The 21,688-nt window shown below is 42.4% G+C and overlaps 1 protein-coding gene and 1 long non-coding RNA gene across 2 annotated transcripts in view; one reads left to right on the forward strand and one right to left on the reverse strand.

Annotated features, from left to right (window-relative positions):
- LOC117545743 (voltage-dependent calcium channel subunit alpha-2/delta-1) overlaps positions 1–21,688 on the forward strand; it is a 111,900-nt gene that overhangs the window by 8,494 nt on the left and 81,718 nt on the right. The gene's annotated exons all lie outside the window — the stretch shown is intronic.
- On the reverse strand, positions 15,571–16,647 carry LOC117545745. The gene is made up of 2 exons (XR_004568879.1): positions 16,200–16,647; positions 15,571–15,967 (listed from the first exon to the last, which is right to left on the reverse strand). It is a non-coding gene; the product is annotated as an uncharacterized LOC117545745 (long non-coding RNA).

Here is a 21,688-nt window from a genome sequence, read left to right on the forward strand (position 1 = left end):
CGAATGCACTTTGAGATGCCTCAGATTCTGTTAAATTAATGCAAATTTGTTGTGTTTTTATGCACTTTTTGACGTACCTTTGTTAGATGAACAATGAATACAAATGGAATGTTTTTCATTGCAGTAATATGTGTTGGTTTAAAATGTGTCATTACCCGCTTTTTACAGGCCGCTGAATGTCTGGCCCAGCTGAATTTTGTAGTTATAAAATCTGGCCCAACTGAATGTGTAATTGAATAGCCCTGCTATAGAGGCTTCTCAATACTCAAATTTCCCCTCCTCGACTGCTCGACTCCTCGGTCCTCCGGTAGTACCGGAAATGAATTTCAGCGCGCCATTTTGAAGGACGTCTCATTTCTCTAAATGCACACCGAGGACCGAGCATCGAGCGTCGAGGAGGCTCTCTGGAGGAGCTATAACCGAGGATACACTGATGGTTCCTCCACGGCTCCTCCACGGATGCATTTCCGGGAACGGTGGAGGCGTGACGCACGGCCGGACTTATCTCAGCCAATGACAGCTATGCATGCATCCCCTGGATATTATTTTAGAAACTGCTTTCATCGCGTCGCGATGTTTCCAGAGAGAACAGCTGTAAGGTCCATGCAGAAAGCAGAGCAGTGTGTATAATATATATCACTCAGTATAACAGGCCTACTCTCTTTATTTGCTTTAGTTTAGTAGATATCTACAAACAAAGAGTCGATATTTTTCTAAGACCATTGCTTCACATAATAAAATACACAACGGCTTATGCTTTAGGAGCTGTAGGTGTGTGTGGTACAGTGTGTAGGTGTGTGCGTAAATGCGGCGGACAGACGGGTCTCAGTTGGTTTGGTGTCCTCTGCTTACTTTTAATAGGCCTACTTGTAAATACAACTTTTGGCCCGTAATTTTAATTCCCCATTTCAGCGACCAGAGAGAGGGGGGGATATATCCAGTCTCTGATTGTGTTACGTTATTATGAGAGTGCTCTCATACTTTAAATTGTATATATTTATATAAATATATTTGTGTGTGTGTGTCCGCATCTGTAGCCTGTTATTGTCTCATTATACCGCACTCTCAATGAATTCAAAGTAAATATGTGGGGGAACAATGTTCAGCTGATCTAACAGAGATACAGCGCTATGACAAAACACTCGACAGCTGATGCAGCTGTTGCCACGTAATAATGAACGGACATTTTTTTTTTTCTTTAAAATGACCGCTCAGAGGAGAGGAGTTCTTATTTCTTTAAACGTCTGCTGCTTCCCCTCCTCTCTCCTCGGTGCCCCTCCTCGGTCCTCCGCTCGCATCTCCTGTGGGCGGGTCTAAGTCTCGAGGAGGGGAACCGAGGAGGGGAGTCGAGGAGGGGAAATTTGAGTATTGAGAAGCCTCTTATGAGAGCTGCTCATTAGCGCATGATGATAAAATGGCCCAACTTTTGAGAGAGTGAAACGTCACAGATTACCCAGCATGCCTGAGAAGTACCCGTATGTGCACTCATAGAGCATGCGCAACTTTAACCAAAATGCTCGTTCACATCAAGCACGTCAATTTGTGTACACGTAACAGCACCGTGCGTTCATGACAGCATGGTAATGGATGTTGTTATCATGGATTTGATATGAACGAGGCGGCAGCTAGCAGCTAGCTAGTAATGATGCTAATGTACACATCAATCGTTATGTACTTATATTACGCTGTAACAGGATCTACAGAGCTTCATTTAGCATGAAATTATTATTGCACTGTATATATATATATATTTTATATACAGTGCAATACGCTTCTTAGTGCAATACGAAGCTACAGGGACGTTAATAATGTCGGTAATATTAACTTTATTTAATACAACATTTACGGTACAAGATTTAATCATACAGCCCATGTGGTATGATAATGAATTACAGCAAACATGTGCAATATATCCATTATTACAGCTCCGTGGGATGGCAGTAAGACGATATGGATCCGTTCTTATTGTGCATCCATGGGTAAAGATAAACGCAACTCACATTGGTTTCTCATACAGCATCTCTGTAAACTACGTGTATTCACTGAATTTCACTCTCTGCCTTTAACGGCTAGTTGTAGCTCCAATAGCTCCAGCCCCACCCTCCCTGTGAGCACAGTGTGCTCTGATTGGTCGGGACACGTAACATGAACGTGCCGGGCGGCGCGGTCCCGTGGGTTAGATGCGCGTTCATAATGCAGAGGGAAATAACTCTCAGAATAACGTTATTAGCACATTTTTACAACTTGAGGAACGATTGTTTTTAATAAGGGCTATACAAGTGTTCATACTGGGTAGTTTATTTAGTTTAAAAAAAATTATCCAATGAGTTACAGACCACTCTTTCCCCATGTAAGTCAATGGGAAAGAGTGTTTCCGGGCCTGGCAACCAAACGGAAGTGTAGTACCGCCGTTTGGCCAGCACGAATATTTTCATCTGAGTCCGGCGCACTTCCTGGGGGCTTGGGCGCGGCGAGGCGGTGCAGTTCCTCTCCACCAAGCCCCCAGGAAGTGCGCCGGACTCAGATGAAAATATTCGTGCTGGCCAAACGGCGGTACTACACTTCCGTTTGGTTTCCAGGCCGGGAAACACTTTTTCCCATTGACTTACATGGGGAAAGAGTGGTCTGTAAATCGTTGGATAATTTTTTTAACTAAATAAACTACCCAGTATGAACACTGTATAGCCCTTATTAAAAACATTCGTTCCTCAAGTTGTAATAATGTGCTAATAACGTTATTCTGAGAGTTATTTCCCTCTGCATTATGAACGCGCATCTAACCCATGGGACCGCGCCGCCCGGCACGTTCATGTTACGTGTCCCGACCATGGATGTATATATAAATGGACGTAGGGTCCGTGACGTCACCCATAGGATTCTGCAGAGTTGCCGTGAAGCCCTTAGTAGGCGGAGTCTGCCACTAACGGCTCGACAGTGACGTCAGAGTTCAACTCCCGCCTTCTCCAGCCTGCTCCAAATAAGGGCAAAAAGGCAGAGCCGAGGCGGGACCTCCTGCACGCTGCCGTCGCATTTTACGTTTCTAAGGTAAGCGGACATGAAACTATTCAGCAAAACTATAAATAATAATCTAAGTTATTGAGTTTTTAGCATAATACTTCAGAATCTTAAAACCCCTTAACGTTTGTATGCAATTGTGCTAAATTCAACACTGGAATCAAGCAAATATTAATATGTTTGCATGACATTAGTTCTATTTCGTCCCTACTGACCGCCAGAGGCGGTGCTTTAAGCACTGGAGATGTCCATCGCGCGCATGCGCAGCTCGAGTACCAATAACAACAAAGTCACCTGTGACCCACGTGACACCGGCTATATCAGCCGGTGTCGTCAGAGTATCTGTTCCTTTCATCTTCTCGCTGCGCGAGGGTACCGTGGCTACATGTTTGTAGCCTACAGCGTTCAGGTTTGATCTGAGGGATTTCTCTGCAAGCAGCTGGCCGCGTGCAGCTTCGTGACTGACAGTCGGAGCTACGGGTTGTTAACGCGTCCTCCAGGAGCTGTGGCCGGCTGTGCGCTGTGCAGAGCCACGACAGACAGGTTGGTGTCAGCTTGTTGCTGGTGATGGCTGTGTCCCCGCACCCTCTCCCAGCCAAGTTGTCCTGATTGCTGTCTTGTTTTTTGTTTGGCTTAGACTTTCTGGTGACGACAGTGTTCCCGCTTCCTCTCCCATAAAGTTGCCCTTATGCTCTTTTGAAAGTTCTGCTTGTGGCGTTGTGCCCGAGCTATCATTAGCATTTGAGTCTCAGCTTTGGCTGCGTCCCTCATTCAATTTAGTATGGAAAGCCCAGAGTGTCATATTTTAAACCCGTTTTTCGTTTAGATGCAGAGAGTAAGGTAAGTACTTTCTATTTCTTAGAAGCTATTATCTGGTGTTAACATTTGTGTTCTGACTTGGTCGCTTGATTGTTAGCAGCTAACGCCTTGCTGTTAAGCTTAACAATGAACTCAGCCGGTGAGGGCAATGCTCCCGCTCCCGGTAACATAGGGTTTGATTGCAGTAGCGCTAGATCGTTGTATTACTGCTCCTAGTACTAGACTCCTAGCACTAGGATGATATGCAGAGAACATCTTCACTGCGGGTGCTGTGTGCTCCGCATGTGCGGTTACTACTGTAACCATGGCCTACGGTTCTATGCGGGCTGTTCTCTTTCTTAGAAGCTAATTATCTGGTCTTAACATTGTGTTCTGACTTGGTTGCTTGATTGTTAGCAGCAGCCGCTTGGCTAACACCTTGCATGTACTGTTAAGCTTCATTATTTAACTCAGCCGGTGAGGGCAGTGCTCTCGCTCCCGCTCCCGGTAAACGCATGGTATGGTTGCAGTAGCGCTATATCGTTGTATTTACTGCTCCTAGTACTAGACTCCTAGCACTAGGACGATATGCAGAGAACAATCTGGCGCAGCTACTTCGGTTGGCGCACCTCCTTCGGCTGACGCACCTCCTTCGGTTGACGCACCTCTGTATGAGGACGCCTTGTCGCTGGTACAGACTCGTCGCCAGGTTTCGCTGGCCCAGTCACCACTAACGGAGGCATGTAGGAGAGTCCTCCGTAGCGTACCAGTCGAGCTGTTTAGGTCAGCTGCCCTGGAGGCACTGGAGCGTGCCGCCCAAGCTAGGCAGACCAGGCAGCAGCTCTCGGGTCTTCGCAGACCTGTGCCCACTCCCAGCAGGCCCAGGGGCCGCTCTAGCAACCACACTCAGCCGCCGGATTACAGGGGTGGTTTGCAGAGGTCTTAGCGGCGTGACCCAATGACTTTCGTGCCCCAGGTCGCCCGCCTTCCAGGCGGCCTCGTGCCCCAGAGCCTTACCGGTGCCCCCCAAGAGGCTCCAGGGGCCGGGGAGGCTGGGCCCTGAAATCCCGGGGGCGGTCGTCGGCTACTTTCCCAGCAGCAGCTCAGTTACTGGGCGGTCTGTACTTCCGTCCCTTGGGTGGTTTTCACCTTAACCCAGGGGTACGGACCGCAGCTCCGGCCCCTAGCCTTCGGCTGGGTCTAATTGACAGTCGTCAGCGATCCGGCAGGGGCCCTAGCTCTGGCCCAAGAGTTGTCCGTCCTTCTGTCCAAGGACGCAATCAAGCCAGTAAGACCCTCTGCGTAGCCCAGGGGGTTCTACTCTGCGTACTTTCTCGTGAGCAAGAAAGTCGGCGGATTTCGCCCGATCTTGGACCTCAGTGGAATCAACAGATTCCCGAAGGTGCTGCCATTCTATATGCTGACCACTGCATATGCACAGGTGGAGTGGTTCTCAACCATGGACTTGAGGGATGCCTACTTCCACATGGGCCGGGCAAGATGGTGCCTTATATTCAGTTCCTCCGGCCCTTGGGCAGACTGGCAGCTGCCTCGGCCGCTGGGCCCTTAGGCCCGCTGGGCCCTTAGGCCCGCTGTCGTTGCGCCCCATGCAGATGTGGCTGAACAGCCTTCACTTGGACGCCAAGTGGCACAGGCACAGGGAAGTCAGGGTGTCGCAGCATTGCCTCCACTCTCTGTCACGCTGGAGGGGCAGGGCCTATCTCCTAGTGGGCGTGCCCATGGGCGCCATCCCATCCCGCCAAGAGACCATCACCATAGGTGCATGTCTCTCAGGGTGGGGTGCAGTGCGGCAGGGCAGGACCGTTCAGGGTCAGCGGTCTGCCCAGGAGAGTGCGCGCCAGGTCAACGTGCTAGAGCTTCGGGCTGTGCAGCTTGCACTCACGCACTTTCTACCCCAACTGGGGGGCAAGAATGTGCGTGTTCCTTGGGGACAGCATGTACGTTGTTGCTTAGACAACAGTCCCTTCTAGATAGTGGACGTTCTCACTCCACTCTGAATTTATGTGGCTGCGATTTCTGCCCGACATGTTCGGGTCGACGGCGACATGGCGGGGTGCCACAGGTCGGTGTCCCTCTTTATGAGAGGGGCTTTACGGCAGCGTCCCCCTAGCACCCCGAGGGCTCCGGCTTGGGACCTGCCCCTGCTGCCGGATGCCCTATCATCTCCTCCCTTCGAGCCCCTGGCCCAGATGGGGCTTAGGTGGCTGCCCACGAAGGCAGCATTTCTGCTTGCCATAGCCTCAGGGAAGCGAGTCGGGGAGTTGCATGTTCTCTCCATAAACAATACATGCCCGAGGTGGGACTCTCAGGCGTTGCCCTTTGGGCAAATGTGGCATTCCTGCCCGGGGTCCTTCCACAAACCCACTTCAATCAACCTGCACAGCTGGCACGCTTTGACATTCAGGAGTACGGCACGTCGAAGTTGCTGTGCCCTGGGGGTGCCCAAAGGGCGTATATCAAGGCTACTGCCTCAGGGCTCGAAATTAACTTTTTTCCTCAGTGTCCCACAACTGTCCCGAATTCTACTTTGTATTGTCCCGGATATAACCAGCAGTGTCCCAAATTTAAATGTGTATCGTCGCCCCCCCAATTATGCAGAATACATATAATTTGATACTTTTTTGTCACTTAATCATCACACCATAGACTCTGGTCCACCATGTAAGTTTAAAATACTTATTATTTTAAACATATGAATATTAGTCTGATCTGTTGCCTCTCCTAAAGTAGAACGGAAGAGAGTTGTTTTAAGACATGTTTTTCTATTGTTTCTCAATATCCAGACTAATTTATCATTGTCATGTCAACATTGAAGAATTCTGATTTGTATTTTTCAATTCAATATGGTATGGCTGTATGGTCTCTGTGTTTTATGATCGGAACCCTCTATCTGGCAATAAAAGTGGTATGAATGATAATAAAAAAACAGCAGTTCCATAATACAGTTTAATAAATGTATCTGTTTTCAGTTCTAATTACAAGTTATCCTCACAAGTCAGTAGTACTATAGGAATATAAATTGATCTTCTATTTTCATTCATGAATGTCAATCATCTTGCTCTCACTCATTCACTCGACACGTTCCATCTGATGAAGGCAAATGCCTTCCCAGATGTAAAAAAGTAGAAAACATTACATTCAGTTATAACTGCCAAAACAAACGTTATTTACACTATTATGGCCCCTGTTAAAAATGTTTGTAATGTTATCTACTGTAAGTTGGTCGAACGAATGCCTCCTCATCCGGAAGCTGACCGAGCAGACCCGAGCAGCAGTCGAGAGGAGCCGAGCGCATCCGCGAAGCACACAAAATGGCGACTTCAGAGTTCCCGTTAGCCTGCAAATCTAAATCTCTTCGGTCAAAATAATTTCCCTTTAGTGCAATACTGCTTCAGTTGCGCCACTTATGTGACAGACAAGAAGAGTATGTGACATACAAGAATAGTCAATTCTAATGTCTAACACTTAATGTGGAGAAAGAGATGTCCTGTATGGGTTGATTGTGCGTTGATCTGTTGGTAATGCCTCTGGGTTCCGGTGGGCATGTAAACAAATGCATAATGCTGCGCTATACTTTGCGGCCTCACCCGGTTGCATAGCGACGCTTATTGTTTAGGTGTCTTTTAATAAGCAGATAGTCATATCATTATCTAGAACTAGCTAGATCTGATCGATATGGACATAAAGGCGAGTGAAGTCTAATCTGACGGGAGAGAGAGATCAGCTGCTGCTGACGAGTCGAGACTCGACACGCAGCTCTGCATAATCACATGCAGCGGTGAGCGGACAAAACACACACTTCAGGTTAGAATATCACACGTAGCGATTTTAATTACCTCTCAAACTACCTAAACTAGTTATAGATATGTTTAGTTTTACTGTCGGGTCACTCATTAATGGATCCGCGAGCTGCATGATACTGGCATAATAGATTGCCAGATCGGGCAACCAGCAGGTGAGGCTTCATTGCCCGAGCTAAATACTAGATGGCCCCGGGCCATCGGGCAGTCGTTAATGTCGAGCCCTGTGATTGACAAACTAAAATTACCTTGCGACCCCTTTTCTAATCGTCACCCAATCTGACTGACATTCTTGACCCAAAAACACTAAAAAAAGATGAAAAGCTAAATGATTAGCTAAATGCCTTTCGTTTTTGCAGCTAAATATTCTAGCCTGGTCACTGACTGTCTGACAAAGAAAATACAAAAATGATCGGCTACACCTCATTCTGATCAACTGTATTTCACATCATTTTCACAAACTTCAAAAGAACATGATACCGCATTTTAGGACGTTTGTATGCATTGTAAAGCACACTTCAGTTGCTAGCGTTAGTTAGCGCTAGCTAACATTGACACTTAAGACAACTAACTTACCACAGTGGAAGACGATGCATCATGACCAGGACTTGGGATGTTTTCGTTTCGGGATTCGGCAGAATTGGGACTTGCATCAGGGGGCTGTTTATTCAACCACCTCAGCATTTCTTTCTTCTTTTTTTAACTGTCGTGACCGTTGCATTGGCGCGAGTCTAGCAGCAGTCAGCAGCAGAGTGGATGACGTAGAATGCATTCTATGATTTGACAGCCCAATGACTTTGCAAATAACACCCATTTTGAAGTTTAATTTTATTTATTTTTTCACTGTCCCGAAATAGTCCCAGACAAAATAGATTTGTGTCCCAGTAGGAATTGTTATGGTCCCCGGGACATCGGGACATCGGGACATCGTTAATTGCGAGCCCTGTACTGCTTGTATACGGCAGTAGGAGCAACTCTTGATTTTGCCCTGGCGGTGTTACCGTTTAACTGGTTACACCGGGGAACTCGTTACGTTACGTTAACGGTAGGAATGGGGCTTGTACTTTGAGGAGCCATTGTCGAATAACCAGGAAATACACATTTCGATCGCTTCTTTTGTTGTTTACATTTATCTTTTGGTATATTTGGCTCCATAGGAACACTTTGATGCACATTCAGTACCAGTGTGTGAGGTGGTTGCGATGCCGATATCCGGACGCGTACAGCGAGGACTACAAAATGACAATGAGGTGACTGGGGATGTCTGTTCAAAACATTGCAAACGTGAATAAATCATTTCAAATATGTTTTTGTCTCCGACTTTCATTTGTACGTCGTTGTTAATGTGATGTTTAGTAGCTTTGATAGCTGTCCATACCTCCAGACAGCCTTGTGTAAGACACAAGTTGTTTACTCACAGCCCGAATGCAGCATCGAGATCCGTGGCCTCTCCGATTAACTTGTGACAGGACTTATTTAGCTATTCTCCAGCGAGCAAGGTTTTTATTAAATATCTCCATCCCTCTCATCACAACAAGACTCTACACCAGAGGTGCCCAGTACGTCGACCGCGGGCGACCGGTCGACCGCGGGCAATGCTGGTAGATCGCGAGTCATTCATTAAAAAAAAATCCTGTTCCGTTAAAATAGACAAAACAGGTTTTGATCCCTCCTCCCTTGGCCTACCTGCCACTTAATTGAGGAGTTTACTTGATTGACAGAAAAAGCGACCTATCGCTTTCCAGTCTGTTAACCCAGAATGCAAAGCGATACAAAATCAGTCAAGTGCCGGGAAAACTCAAATTAAGTTAAAGAGACAAACAAGAGACTAACAACCAAATGAGTGCGGGACCGAGCAAGAAGCTAAAGACAAACCACTTCCACCCAGAATGGGAGGAAGAATATTTGTTTGTGATGTCACATTCAAAGGTTATTTGCCTTATTTGTAAAGCAAGCGTCGCTCTGCCAAAGAAAGGTAACGTGGAGAGGCATTATCGGAGTGTTCACAAGGCATATGACAGCGACTTCCCTCCGAGTAGCGAGTTGAGAAAGAGAAAGGTCATGTATTATTGCTACACAAATATTATCTCGCAATCTTAGTGTCGCCAACTCGTTTCTAATATGCAAAAAGACAAACAAATGTCGGTGTATTTTCGATCTTTCCAATCGAGACGAGATCTCTCTCCCCCGTCTGTGCGCGAGGGGGCGGGGCAGTTTACACACACGCGGCTGCTACAAGCAGCAACACACGGAGGAGATGGCGGAGAGAAGCGCTCCAAGGTGTGGTTAAATGTTACCCGTCTTGAGGTGGACAATGCTCCTTGCCAAGAGAGTTCAGCATGTGAGGGCGGTAACACGAGCAATGTGTCAAACATTTAGCAAAAGTGCACCACATCCAGACGGAGGAATGCACCGGGTTCCACTGTCTTTCTAGCAGCTCTGTAGCTCCATCCACGAGTAACGTTTCCACGTCAGGTGTTATGTATGCTAGCAGCAACACACGCAGTTAACTCAATGATTCAAACATGGGTTCATGATTATAGGAAACTGAGTTACTCTTTATTTTGTTAAAGTTTCAGCTATTCTGTTCACAGTTCTGTCATCAGATTATTTAATACGATTTGTTAAAACATTGTTGTTTCTTTTGATGTGAAATATTATTTATTTAATTTAAATAAAAAGCAATGTTAGTTTTGTTCACAATTTGTTAATTTAATAATATATGTATTTTTGAATCAAGTATTCATCTTTATTGTCTTCATTGTTAGTTTCCACATGCCTAAAACAACCTCAAGCTAAATCTAAAAGTTGATGGCTAAACAAGAGGGTTTGAGAAATTGTGCAAGGCATACAGTAATAGTCTGAATAGTCGATTAGTCGTTTAATTAATCGATAGATTAATCGATTATCAAATTAGTCGTTTGTTGCAGCCCTATTATCCCATGTATAAATAAAACGTGTTATTCAGCAACCCTTGCAATTTGGGATTTTATTTTTGGTTGGTAGACCTCGGTGAGCTGGTCATTTCAAAAGTAGCTCACCAGCCAAAAAAGTGTGGGCACCCCTGCTCTACACTGTGCAGAAAAAAACAACATCAATGAAAATAACCTTGCTGGATAGCTTAGAATGAAACAAACAAACTATCTTCCATGGCTGATACTGATGTCACAGTAACGGCTAAACCACAGACAAGTCCAGCGGGGGGGGCACAAGTTGAATCCATATAATGAAATTGTTATTTTATATATATATATATATATATATATATATACATATATATATACATGCTATATATATTTATATTTATTTCTATCCTACATTGTCTAGGCTATATAAACCGGCGGAAGTGTCACAACTTTCTTGGTTTGTGATTATAGAGAGAGAGAGATAGCGACAGAGAGATAGACATAGATAGAGATACTTTAGAGATAGACATAGAGAAAGATCGGCTGTGTGTGTGTGTGTGAGAATATCTTATGTTAGGGCTAACCAAGAGGGGATGGATTCAGGAGTTGTTAAACAACTGATGGATTTTATGATCCACGATATTTATGCTGATGGCTTGAAAAAAAGAAAATTGTTGACAATTATCCTTTATTATCTTGTATGAATATATCTGGTATATTGCTCATTTTCCATAAAAGAAAAACATTTATTTGAGTTTGATGCATACAAATACTGTAGATGATGATTGTTGAAAATACACTTGTACCATAAAATGCCAGCACGACCAGTTGGTTGAGGCTCATAAAAACAAAACTGTGTAGACAGTAAAAAAAAAAGTAGTTTGTGTCCCATTTGATAAAAAAATGCAAACAAATACTATTTCCAGAGATTTTTTTCTTGGTCTGCCAATTAAAGGGTTAAGCCTATATGTTTAAGCAATTATGTCTGCCTTCCCCATGGTGCACCATTAGGACCCACTGATATAAAATGCTTAACTGCCTAAGTTGCAACTATGCACTTTTTGGTGGGCTAAACCCAAGCTTCACATATTTTTGGCTACATTTAAAGTGCCAAATGTAAGTTTAGATATTATGCAATGCAACGTTTTTCTTGGCCTACATCAGTGTTATAGAAGGAAAGACAACAGTGATAGTTATGTTTCAGAATAACATTTATTGGAAATTGTTGGAAAAATATCACTTTTCACCAGTTTGAGCTTCAACCTCAGGATCCATGTGTCTGTGATCCTCTCCAGAATGGAAGTAGTCATCACATACAGAGCATCAACTAGTTCCTGAACAGTGTCCTTCACATGCTGATATCCAAGAGAGGGTGTTACACAGTCACAAGATGGAGGAATAGAAAGCAGTATTCAATGTTTACTTCAGATTAGCTCCACGTCAGAAATGAGCATGCTTGATGTCAAGCTATCCAGCAAGGTTATTTTCATTTACTGTATGTTGTTTTTTTCTGCACAGTGTAGTCTTGTTGTGATGAGAGGGATGGAGGTATTTAATAAAAACCTTGCTCGCTGGAGAATAGCTAAAGAAGTCCTGTCACAAGTTAATCGGAGAGGATCACAGCTGGCCACGGATCTCGATGCTGCATTCGGGCTGTGAGTAAACAACTTGTGTCTTATTTTTAGGCTGTCTGGAGGTATGGACAGCTATCAAAGCTACTAAACATCACATTAACAACGATGTACAAATGAAAGTCGGAGACAAATACATATTTGAAATGATTTATTCACGTTTGCAATGTTTTGAACAGACATCCCCAGTCACCTCATTGTCATTTTGTAGTCCTCGCTGTACGCGTCCGGATATCGGCATCGCAACCACAACCTCACACACTGGTACTAAATGTGCATCAAAGTGTTCCTATGGAGCCAAATATACCAAAATATAAATGTAAACAACAAAAGAAGCGATCGAAATGTGTATTTCCTGGTTATTCGACAATGGCTCCTCAAAGTACACGCCCCATTCCTACCGTTAACGTAACGTAACGAGTTCCCCGGTGTAACCAGTTAAACGGTAACAGCGGCACTAAAGGAGGTTATGCCCTCTAACCAGTGGCTGCCCCACTGGGTTGTCGATACCATCTCACAGGCTTACGGGGCCAGTGGCCGCCCCCTGCCATCGGGCTGAGATGCCACTCTACAAGGAGCATCTCAACATCTTGGGCTGCCCTGAGGGTGGTGCCCCTGGAGACCATCTGCGCCGCGGCGTCGTGGGCGTCTTCTGGCACATTCTCCAGTTGTCATCAGGTCAATGTCGCCACTCCCCATTCTTTGGGCGTGGTCCTTTTGCTGAGCTCCGCTGTTTCCAGTGGTGAGCAAGGGCATGGATTCTTCATGACATTGTTGGTATAAGTCATCCAGTGCTTAAAGCACCGCCTCTGGCGGTCAGTAGGGACGAAATAGAACGATAGTTACGGCTGTAACTACGGTTCTATGAGTCCCGGATGACCGCGAGAGTTCCCTGTCACTCAGAATTGTTGTGTGCTCGCGAGAAGATTCTGGGAACAGATCATCAGCCGGTGTCACGTGGGTCACAGGTGACTTTGTTGTTATTGGTACTCGAGCTGCGCATGCGCGCGATGGACATATCCAGTGCTTAAAGCACCGCCTCTGGCGGTCATCCGGGACTCATAGAACCGTAGTTACAGCCGTAACTATCGTTATTTATATTTTTATATCACTTAACTATACGTTTAATACATTTAAGTCAAGCTAAGGTACATGTGATGGTAGCTAGTTAGTGCTCTTACCTGTGAGGCCTCCTCCAAACAGCATAATAACCAGACTGTATCATTAACACTAAGTACCAGTTCTAGATCCTTGACTTTAGACAAACAATTCAAAAGACAAAATGTATTTAAAGACCAATCTTTATTTGAATGTGCCTCTTAACCTGAGATATTAGTTATACAGTAATAGTATTGACAATCTAAAAAAACTGAGCAACTCAACAGTCAACTTTATGTTTCTTATTGTCTAAAGCATTTATTATTTTCATTTTCCCCCTCTCATATTCAGTGCGGACGGATTGAGACAGCATGGTGTCCAGAGAGCTGCTGAGACTTCAGGGAGAAACCTCCGTGTGATGGACGTCCTGTCTGTTGGTGTGGAGAGGACTGAGGGTCTTCCCTCTGCGAGGAGGACTGAGGGTCTTTCCTCTGCGAGGAGGACCAGGCCTGATGGAGGAGCCCATGCTGGGCATAGCTGATACCAATTGCACAGGCCTAGTCTGTCACTTTATTTGACTAAATGTGTTTACTTATACATTTAATAGGTTTACTTTCTGTCCATATGTGCTTTTTATTTAAAACATTAGATTAACTTTTGGTTCACATTTCAATAAATTGTATTTGTATTTGCTCTCCTTTCGTCCATCATTCTTACTGAAAATGTTAAATTACACATTCACATCTGACTGAAGATTGGCCCCATTTATTTGTGACGTTGCAAACTCTGCGGTACAAGGCACAAGTGATGTGAAGCTCATAAAGCGAGGCAAATAGAAATAATCAGCGGATGGAGTGTAGATGTGGAAATAGCTGCATTCGATCAGCTGACTGTTTTTACAATAAAAGTAGTTTCTTAGTGAATGTCCTGTACTGGTCTTAAAATCTCATAACATCAGCTTTTAATGTTCCTCTTGGATGTTCTTCTTGACCCTCAGAGAAGGAGAAAATGTTGTGTCTTTCAGGCATGTCCTTTCCTAACAAAAATGACAGGAAACATAAAACATATTATTGCAGAACAAGTGTTATTTATGAAAGCGGTGTGTTTGTGTGTTTAGGGGCTGTAGATATAATTATTTTGTAATTGTAATGTTTTTATTTTATTTTAACAGTGAGCTACAAAGACAATCAGATTATGAATGAACAGTATGAAGTTCATCAACATTGAAATATATGTTATTATCAAAATAATATTTAACTGTTATCAAAACGTAGTGCAACTGTTGAAGCTTGCTCTGTTGTCTCACTGAAAGAATAACTTTTACCACGTTTTTTACAGACAATATTGAGAGATAAATAGTAGTAGTTCTCTATGTGTTAAATATCTTTGCCTTCAATACATTAAATTAGAAAGCTGACAAAGTCATATTGCTAAATATCTAAATGTAACTTTTTGCATGGAAAAAACCCTCAACTTAACTGATGTGTAGGTGATCTAGTATTTAGTATTGTTTAATGGAATGTATATCAGTGTATTCAAGTCAATACTTCATTCATTTAAACCAATATCTTTCTTGATTCTTTGTACAGTATGAAAAAAAGAGTCTTTGTACCAGTGCTGAAGTTCACTGCTGTGAGGAGTCCGGTTCTGTCTCTCACTCTCTGGTCCAGCCTGTCTGCATGACCTGGACACCTTAAACAAACAGATATAGATAGATATATATATATATATATGTTTTATGTTTGTACACATGGCACTTTACATATATATATATATATATATATATATATATATATATGTAAAGTACCATGTGTACAAACAATATAACTGATTCTCTTCTGTTGAACATGTTGGATTGTGTATTGTCCGAGTCAGGGTCCTTTTTATTTTACTGTAACTTTGGAAGTTGTGTTACCAATGCTTACTGTTTATTTGATACCAATTTGGTAATGCAATTAATAAAAACAACAAGGTTTGGGTTCGTTCTTCAGATGACTGTGACGTTAACGTGTAAGCTCGATAATGAACTCCAGCTCAACCAACCATATTGTAATATCTAAGTAATCATCTTGAAATATGACATTAATAATTGTAATATATACACATCTTATTGTGAGGTTGATTTCACATACACTACTTCGACATTAGCTTAGCATTAGTCTACTAGTGCTGGGGGAAACGATTATTTTGAAAACGATTAATCGGGCGATTATTTTATCGATTAGTCGACTAATCTAACGATTATTTTTCTGTTGTTCGATTAATAAAAAACATAATGTATCTCAAATAAATACCAAAAAATTCTTAATAATATAGTTTTTTTTTTATTGCACAACAAAACAAGAAATATAGAATAAAATTATACAAAATAAAAAGGCCAGCCTGTTTAGTCTTACAGTCCAACAAAAAATCTCTTCTGTACAAAATTACAAAAGATAAAAAATGTAGTGCAAAAACAAACACTGCCGTGCACAGTGCAGAAATTCCTGAGTGTTTAACACAATATAACAGTCCCAACACAGGACCTCTTCTTTAAGTTTCCCTTCAGATCGCCAAGAACATGTTGGTATGCTTTCTCCAGCTGCTTGGTAAACCACCACCTGGAGGGACATTTGAAGCCTGGGCAGGCATATTCAATCATATCTATGAAGGCTTCACCCTCAACGAGAGACAAAGGCCTCATGTCTTTGACGATCACCTGTAAGATAAAATAAATATATTATTATTAATAACAACAAAGCACCTTTCATAGAGCCATGTTGCTTACAGTGTAAGAAGCTTAATTATTACACAATCCAAACAAGGACACAAATAAAAAGGCCAAGTGAATAAACACCTATAAACTAGCTAATAAATCAGGACACAATAAATGGGATCAGGACAGCCATTCCCTCCTAAAATATGCTCAAAGGAAGCAAATAATTACTTACTCTCAAGATTATTTTGCTGAGTTCGGCTGCCTTCTGTGGAGTGCATTGCGCCTCTTTCCCAAGATAGGACGGCAAGGTTCTTTGCTTTGTCCTAGAAAACACAACAGCAATGAACAATGGAACAACAGCTATGACAGTGGGGCATATTAAATCTACTCTTAAACTCATTGCAGTGCTATGGTATAATTAGCTTACTTGAAGGCTAACGTGGTTACTTTTTAAACAATGTTAAGTCCAACAATGCATTTCATGATTATCTAAAAGCTTGTAGAGTACTATATCTACACAGTGAAAATATTTGGTAGTGCAACTCATATGAGCCCTATCACACTTGGATGTGCTGGTGCTCATTTTAATGTTTTCAATGCTCATAAAAACATTAATTAATTCATGACAACTGCGCACCCTGGCCTGGACATTGCTTGGCTCCGTTAGTTGACATACATTGATAAGCTGACTAACGTTAGTCTAATGTTATGTAGTTTGACTCGTAAACGACCACAACATGAGTTAGCTCTCTGTGCAGTTAGTTCGTTCCGGGTTAGTAGCGGCTAGCTAGCGGTGTTCTGCAGACGTAAACTAGCTACCATTCCAGCCAACATTAAATGCTGACAAACGTTAACTAACACACAGCTGGCGCCGCTAGCTAGGTAGTTAACTTTAACTACTAACCAACCAAGCACGAACAAACCGCACGGAGAGCTATAAGATAGCACTACCGAAGTGCACAGAACTCAAGCTGCACAACACACTACACAAACGTGGAATTAATTTAGCCAAAGTTAGTACTTACTTATCATTGTTCCCTCCACGAGAGACAAGACGTCGTCGACGCGTCGCTACAGCACTATTGTCTACATACTTGAGCATAGCCAATTTAAATTAAACTTAGATGCATACAGTTCCTACCTACATAATAAAATATCTCTAAGTTACAAGGATGTAACCTTATTTTATCAACCTCAAACAGAAGCCGTTTGTTCAACAGTATAATCCCGCTTAACACTTGTCTATTTCGTTTTAACCTTTATATATACAGTCTATGATTTTAACTTGGAGGCTACGATTAGCATCGTTGGCACCGATGTAGCTACCACTAGCTTACATGCTAACCCAAGCCTTACCATTCATTACGTAGCTGATTAAAATCATTAACACATAAATAAAGCACTCGAATTTCACTTACCGCATTCATGCACCATCTGTTTTAACCGCAGAGCGAGTCACAATAGTCCGATATATAAGCATGAAGAACAAACAACCACGGCCGGCTACAAGTTGTGTTTCCTGGATGAGCTGAGCAGGCAGAGTCCCTGTAGCTAGCTTCACGGAGCAGGTAGCAGAGAGACAAGAAGCTAACAGCGGCAGTCACTTCACAGAGCCGTCACTCAATGTGACCACGCCCTAATTTATGCACAAACTTTAAGACCTAATATAAATAAAAGGGTCGTGTTAGAAAACAATTCACTCACAGATCCATAATCATGAAGGTGGAATCTAACTATATCGATAATAAAAATGTATGTAGCCAGGGGTAGAAACATGTTTTTTTCTGCTGTAAAATTGGGCATTTTAACATGGGGGTCTATGGAAATTGCTCCTTTCTGCAGCCATCGCCTATCGGACAATATATGAATTGCAGTGTGTGGCACTTCCGTATTGGCTTCCCGGCTCTACCCCATAGTTTGCCGCTTGGTCCCGACCAATCAGAGCACACTGTGCTCACAGGGAGGGTGGGGGCTGGATCTATTGGAGCTAAAACGAGCCGTTAAAGGCAGAGAGTGAAATTCAGTCAATACACATAGTTTACAGAGATGCTGTTTGAGAAACCAATGTGAGTTGCGTTTATCTTTACCCATGGATGCACAATAAGAACGGACCCATATCGTCTTACTGCCATCCCACGGAGCTGTAATAATGGATATATTGCACATGTTTGCTGTAATTCATTATCATACTACATGGGCTGTTTGATTACATCTTGTACCGTAAATGTTGTATTAAATAAAGTTAATATTACTTATTATTATAAGTATATATATATATATATACACAGTGCAATCATTATTTCATGCTAAATGAAGCTATGTTGCTTGGATATCACTAGAACCTGTTACAGCGTAATATACATAACGATTGATGTGTACATTAGCATAATTACTAGCTAGCCGCTAGCCGCTAGCTGCTAACTGCCGCCTTGTTAATATCAAATCCATCATAATAACAATTCATTACCATGCTGCATGAACGTGCGGTGCTGTTACGTGTACGCAAATTGACGTGCTTGATGTGAACGAGCATTTTGGTTAAAGTTGCGCATGCGCTATGAGCGCACATACGGGTACTTCTCAGGCATGCCGGGTAATCTGTGACGTTTCACTCTCTCAAAAGTTGGGCCATTTTATCATCATGCGCTAATGAGCAACTCCCATAGGAATGAATGAGGCCCCACCTCCCACGCTGTATCCAGTTCTTATTTCCATGCTCTCCACGAAATGCGAAATGCTTGATGGGAAACGACTCGCTGGTATCTCGAGCTGAGCGCTCATTGGTGGTTTTGAACACGTGCTGGTGATGAAACTCTCCAATTGGCTTGGCAAAAGTTTGTTGTTGTTTTGTGTCAGTTTTACGTCGCCACATCCATTCCCATTTTTCATCATTATTCCACAATGTTTATCATCATGAAATTAATATCTATATATTTTATACTATACTTGCACTGCTTACCGTTTCATACTTTATATATCTTAGCATATTCATACACACTGTTCAGACTGCTCACAGGCTGCTGTGTATATAGTGTATTCATACCCCTCACTGTTTATTCATCATTCAATTCATTCTATATTTTATTCTGTAGATTGTGTACATTACCTTTCACTTTACTGCTTGTTGCACTCCTGGTTGGAAGCTAAACTGCATTTTGTTGTCTCAGTACCTGTAATATGTGCAATAACAATAAAGTTGAATCTAATCTTGAGCAGGAACAAATATATTTACTTAGTACATATCTGACATTAACGATTAAACACATGTGTGCATTCTTTATAAATGCAAACCGAGTCAAGCCGACTCCGGAGGTGGCGGTATGCACCTTAAAGTTGTTTGCAATCCGCCAAATAACCGAGAGAAGAAGAAGAAGAAGGCGAAGAAGAAGATGAAGAAGAAGAAGCCGACTCGGAGCTGTCCGACTTCAGGCAAGCTTTTTGAGTCCTCCCCCGGCTGTGATCGGCTATTCTCGTCTACTTTCGAGGCCACTGGGGGGCCAGTTATTTTTTGAGGGGGGCACAATAAATGCAGGACGAAAAAGAGAACTAGACAGTATGAAGTAATTGCGCATAAGAAAACAATGCAATCCAGTTATTGGTATTTGTTTCAGTACACTTATTTATTTCAGATATATCTTATAGTTATTACTGTTAGCTTCAGCTGAAGTTATAGTACAATTTTTGCACTAACACCATATCATATTTATATAAAAATAAAGGCAATGCACAGTTACATCTCTACTTTACATCTACAATTACACGGATACAATAGTTTAACTCACCTTCAATTATCAGTGAAAGTGAGTACACCGCTCTAATGGGTCCTGAGTGCACCGCTCTAATGGGTCCGACTAGAATGACGAATAACGTTAGTTCCGCCTATTCCGTCATTCAATAAATTGTGTAATAAATCATACATTTTTTTCACTTTTTTCACTTTTAGGGGGGCCGCAGGGGGGTCAGAGGTCAGTGTTAGGCAGTGCCCCCCCCCCCCCCCTAGAACCGCCCCTGCTCCATGGCCTCCTATGATGTGTCGATTTGTCCTTTCCTTGCCTCTCTTGTCAGTCAGCAGCCTGTTATCTTCCTAGTTTATTTCAATGCAGTCAAACAAATAGACAATTTGTGCATGTTTTTTCAAGTAAGGTTAACACAGTAGTAAAAAAGCAGTCTGTACTGCCTGCCTGTAGCTGTCATTCTACATGCTACCACCAGATAGTGCCAAAATAATGCACAATGTGTTTTTGATTATTACGGGTGTATTTACAGTGAGAAAGTAACACCTTAACAAAACTACATGGAAAAGTATTCTAAATTATATTAAATGTTTCGATATGCTTTACATTTGTTTTGTTAATAGATCACGTTGCCAGTAGAAAGGTAAACACTATAATTCATTCAGGGGAATAAACAAGAGAATAGCTTTTATATTTAAAAAAAGCTATTGACCCCATTCCTTTTGACTAAATTGTTATTATTTATTTATATTTACCTGCTGCAACAACAAAAACGTGTTTATATATTGTGAATCTATACATGAAACACCTGTAGCAGGAACTAATATAGAAGATGTCTCAGTACTTTACCAAGTGTATATATTTGTGTGGTCGGTCTGGATACTTTACGTGTTTGGAGGTGATAGTTGGTATTAGATCAGGGGTGCCAGATGTTGAGGGTAGGAAGTGGGTATTGGAACATTGCGTTTAGACTTTGGACATATACTTTAGTAATATCATATATTTATATTTGGTTATGTTGATGTTTATAAAAAAGAACAACAAACATCTTGAAGTTCAGAAGGTAAATCAAGCATGTTCAAATGTTAATAAAAAAAGGCAACTTACGGTGGCCCTGAAGTGCAAGTCAAAACAACATTTCACAAAACATTACAGCATTTCATAAAACACGACATTTCAAAAAACACTAAAGCATTTCAGAAAACGCTACAGCATTTCACAAAACACTACAGCATTTCATAATACACTTCAACATTTCAACTTTTACGGAAAGGGTATTCCTTTAGGGAGAACACTTCTTGTTTGTGATTGGACAGAGCCAGCCAGAGAAGCACCGCTGTGATTGGTTGTTTTTGCTGCCAGTCAAGAAATGACGCTTCGTGATTGGTCAGCACCTGACAACGCAACATGTCCCAAAACATCAGCCGTTAGCCATTAGCACACAGAGCTCACAGCTCCTCATATCTTTTCAGAAACTGGACAAAAGTTAAACATGTACAAAACACAGACTGTCTGGCGAATACAGTCGCTGCTTTATTTATGTCTGTATGACGTTGTTGTGAGTGTGGACGGAGCAGCTACAGGTTAGTTTAGCCTGATTGATCCGATCTCCATTCAGAAAACACACATTTTAAATAGTTTTTTGCCTGCCGTCTTGTCAAAGCACTAATTCATGGTTTTTACTAACCGGTATCAGTATGTTGTTACTTTGGCATCATTTTGAAACGTGTATTACAATTAAATCACGGTAAAATATGTTCATTTTGTTGGCAGGCGAAAACCCTTTTAAAATGCGTGTTTTCTGAATGAAGATCGGATCGATCAGGCTAAACTAACCTGGAGCTGCTCCGTCCACACTCACAACAACATGATACAGACAGAAATAAAGCAGCGACTGTATTCGCCAGACAGTCTGTGTTTTGTACATGTTTAACTTTTGTCCAGTTTCTGAACAGATATGAAGAGCTGTGAGCTCTGTGTGCTAACA

This window comes from Gymnodraco acuticeps, unplaced genomic scaffold, assembly GCF_902827175.1.
Source record: "Gymnodraco acuticeps unplaced genomic scaffold, fGymAcu1.1, whole genome shotgun sequence".
Taxonomy (NCBI): Eukaryota; Metazoa; Chordata; class Actinopteri; order Perciformes; family Bathydraconidae; genus Gymnodraco; species Gymnodraco acuticeps.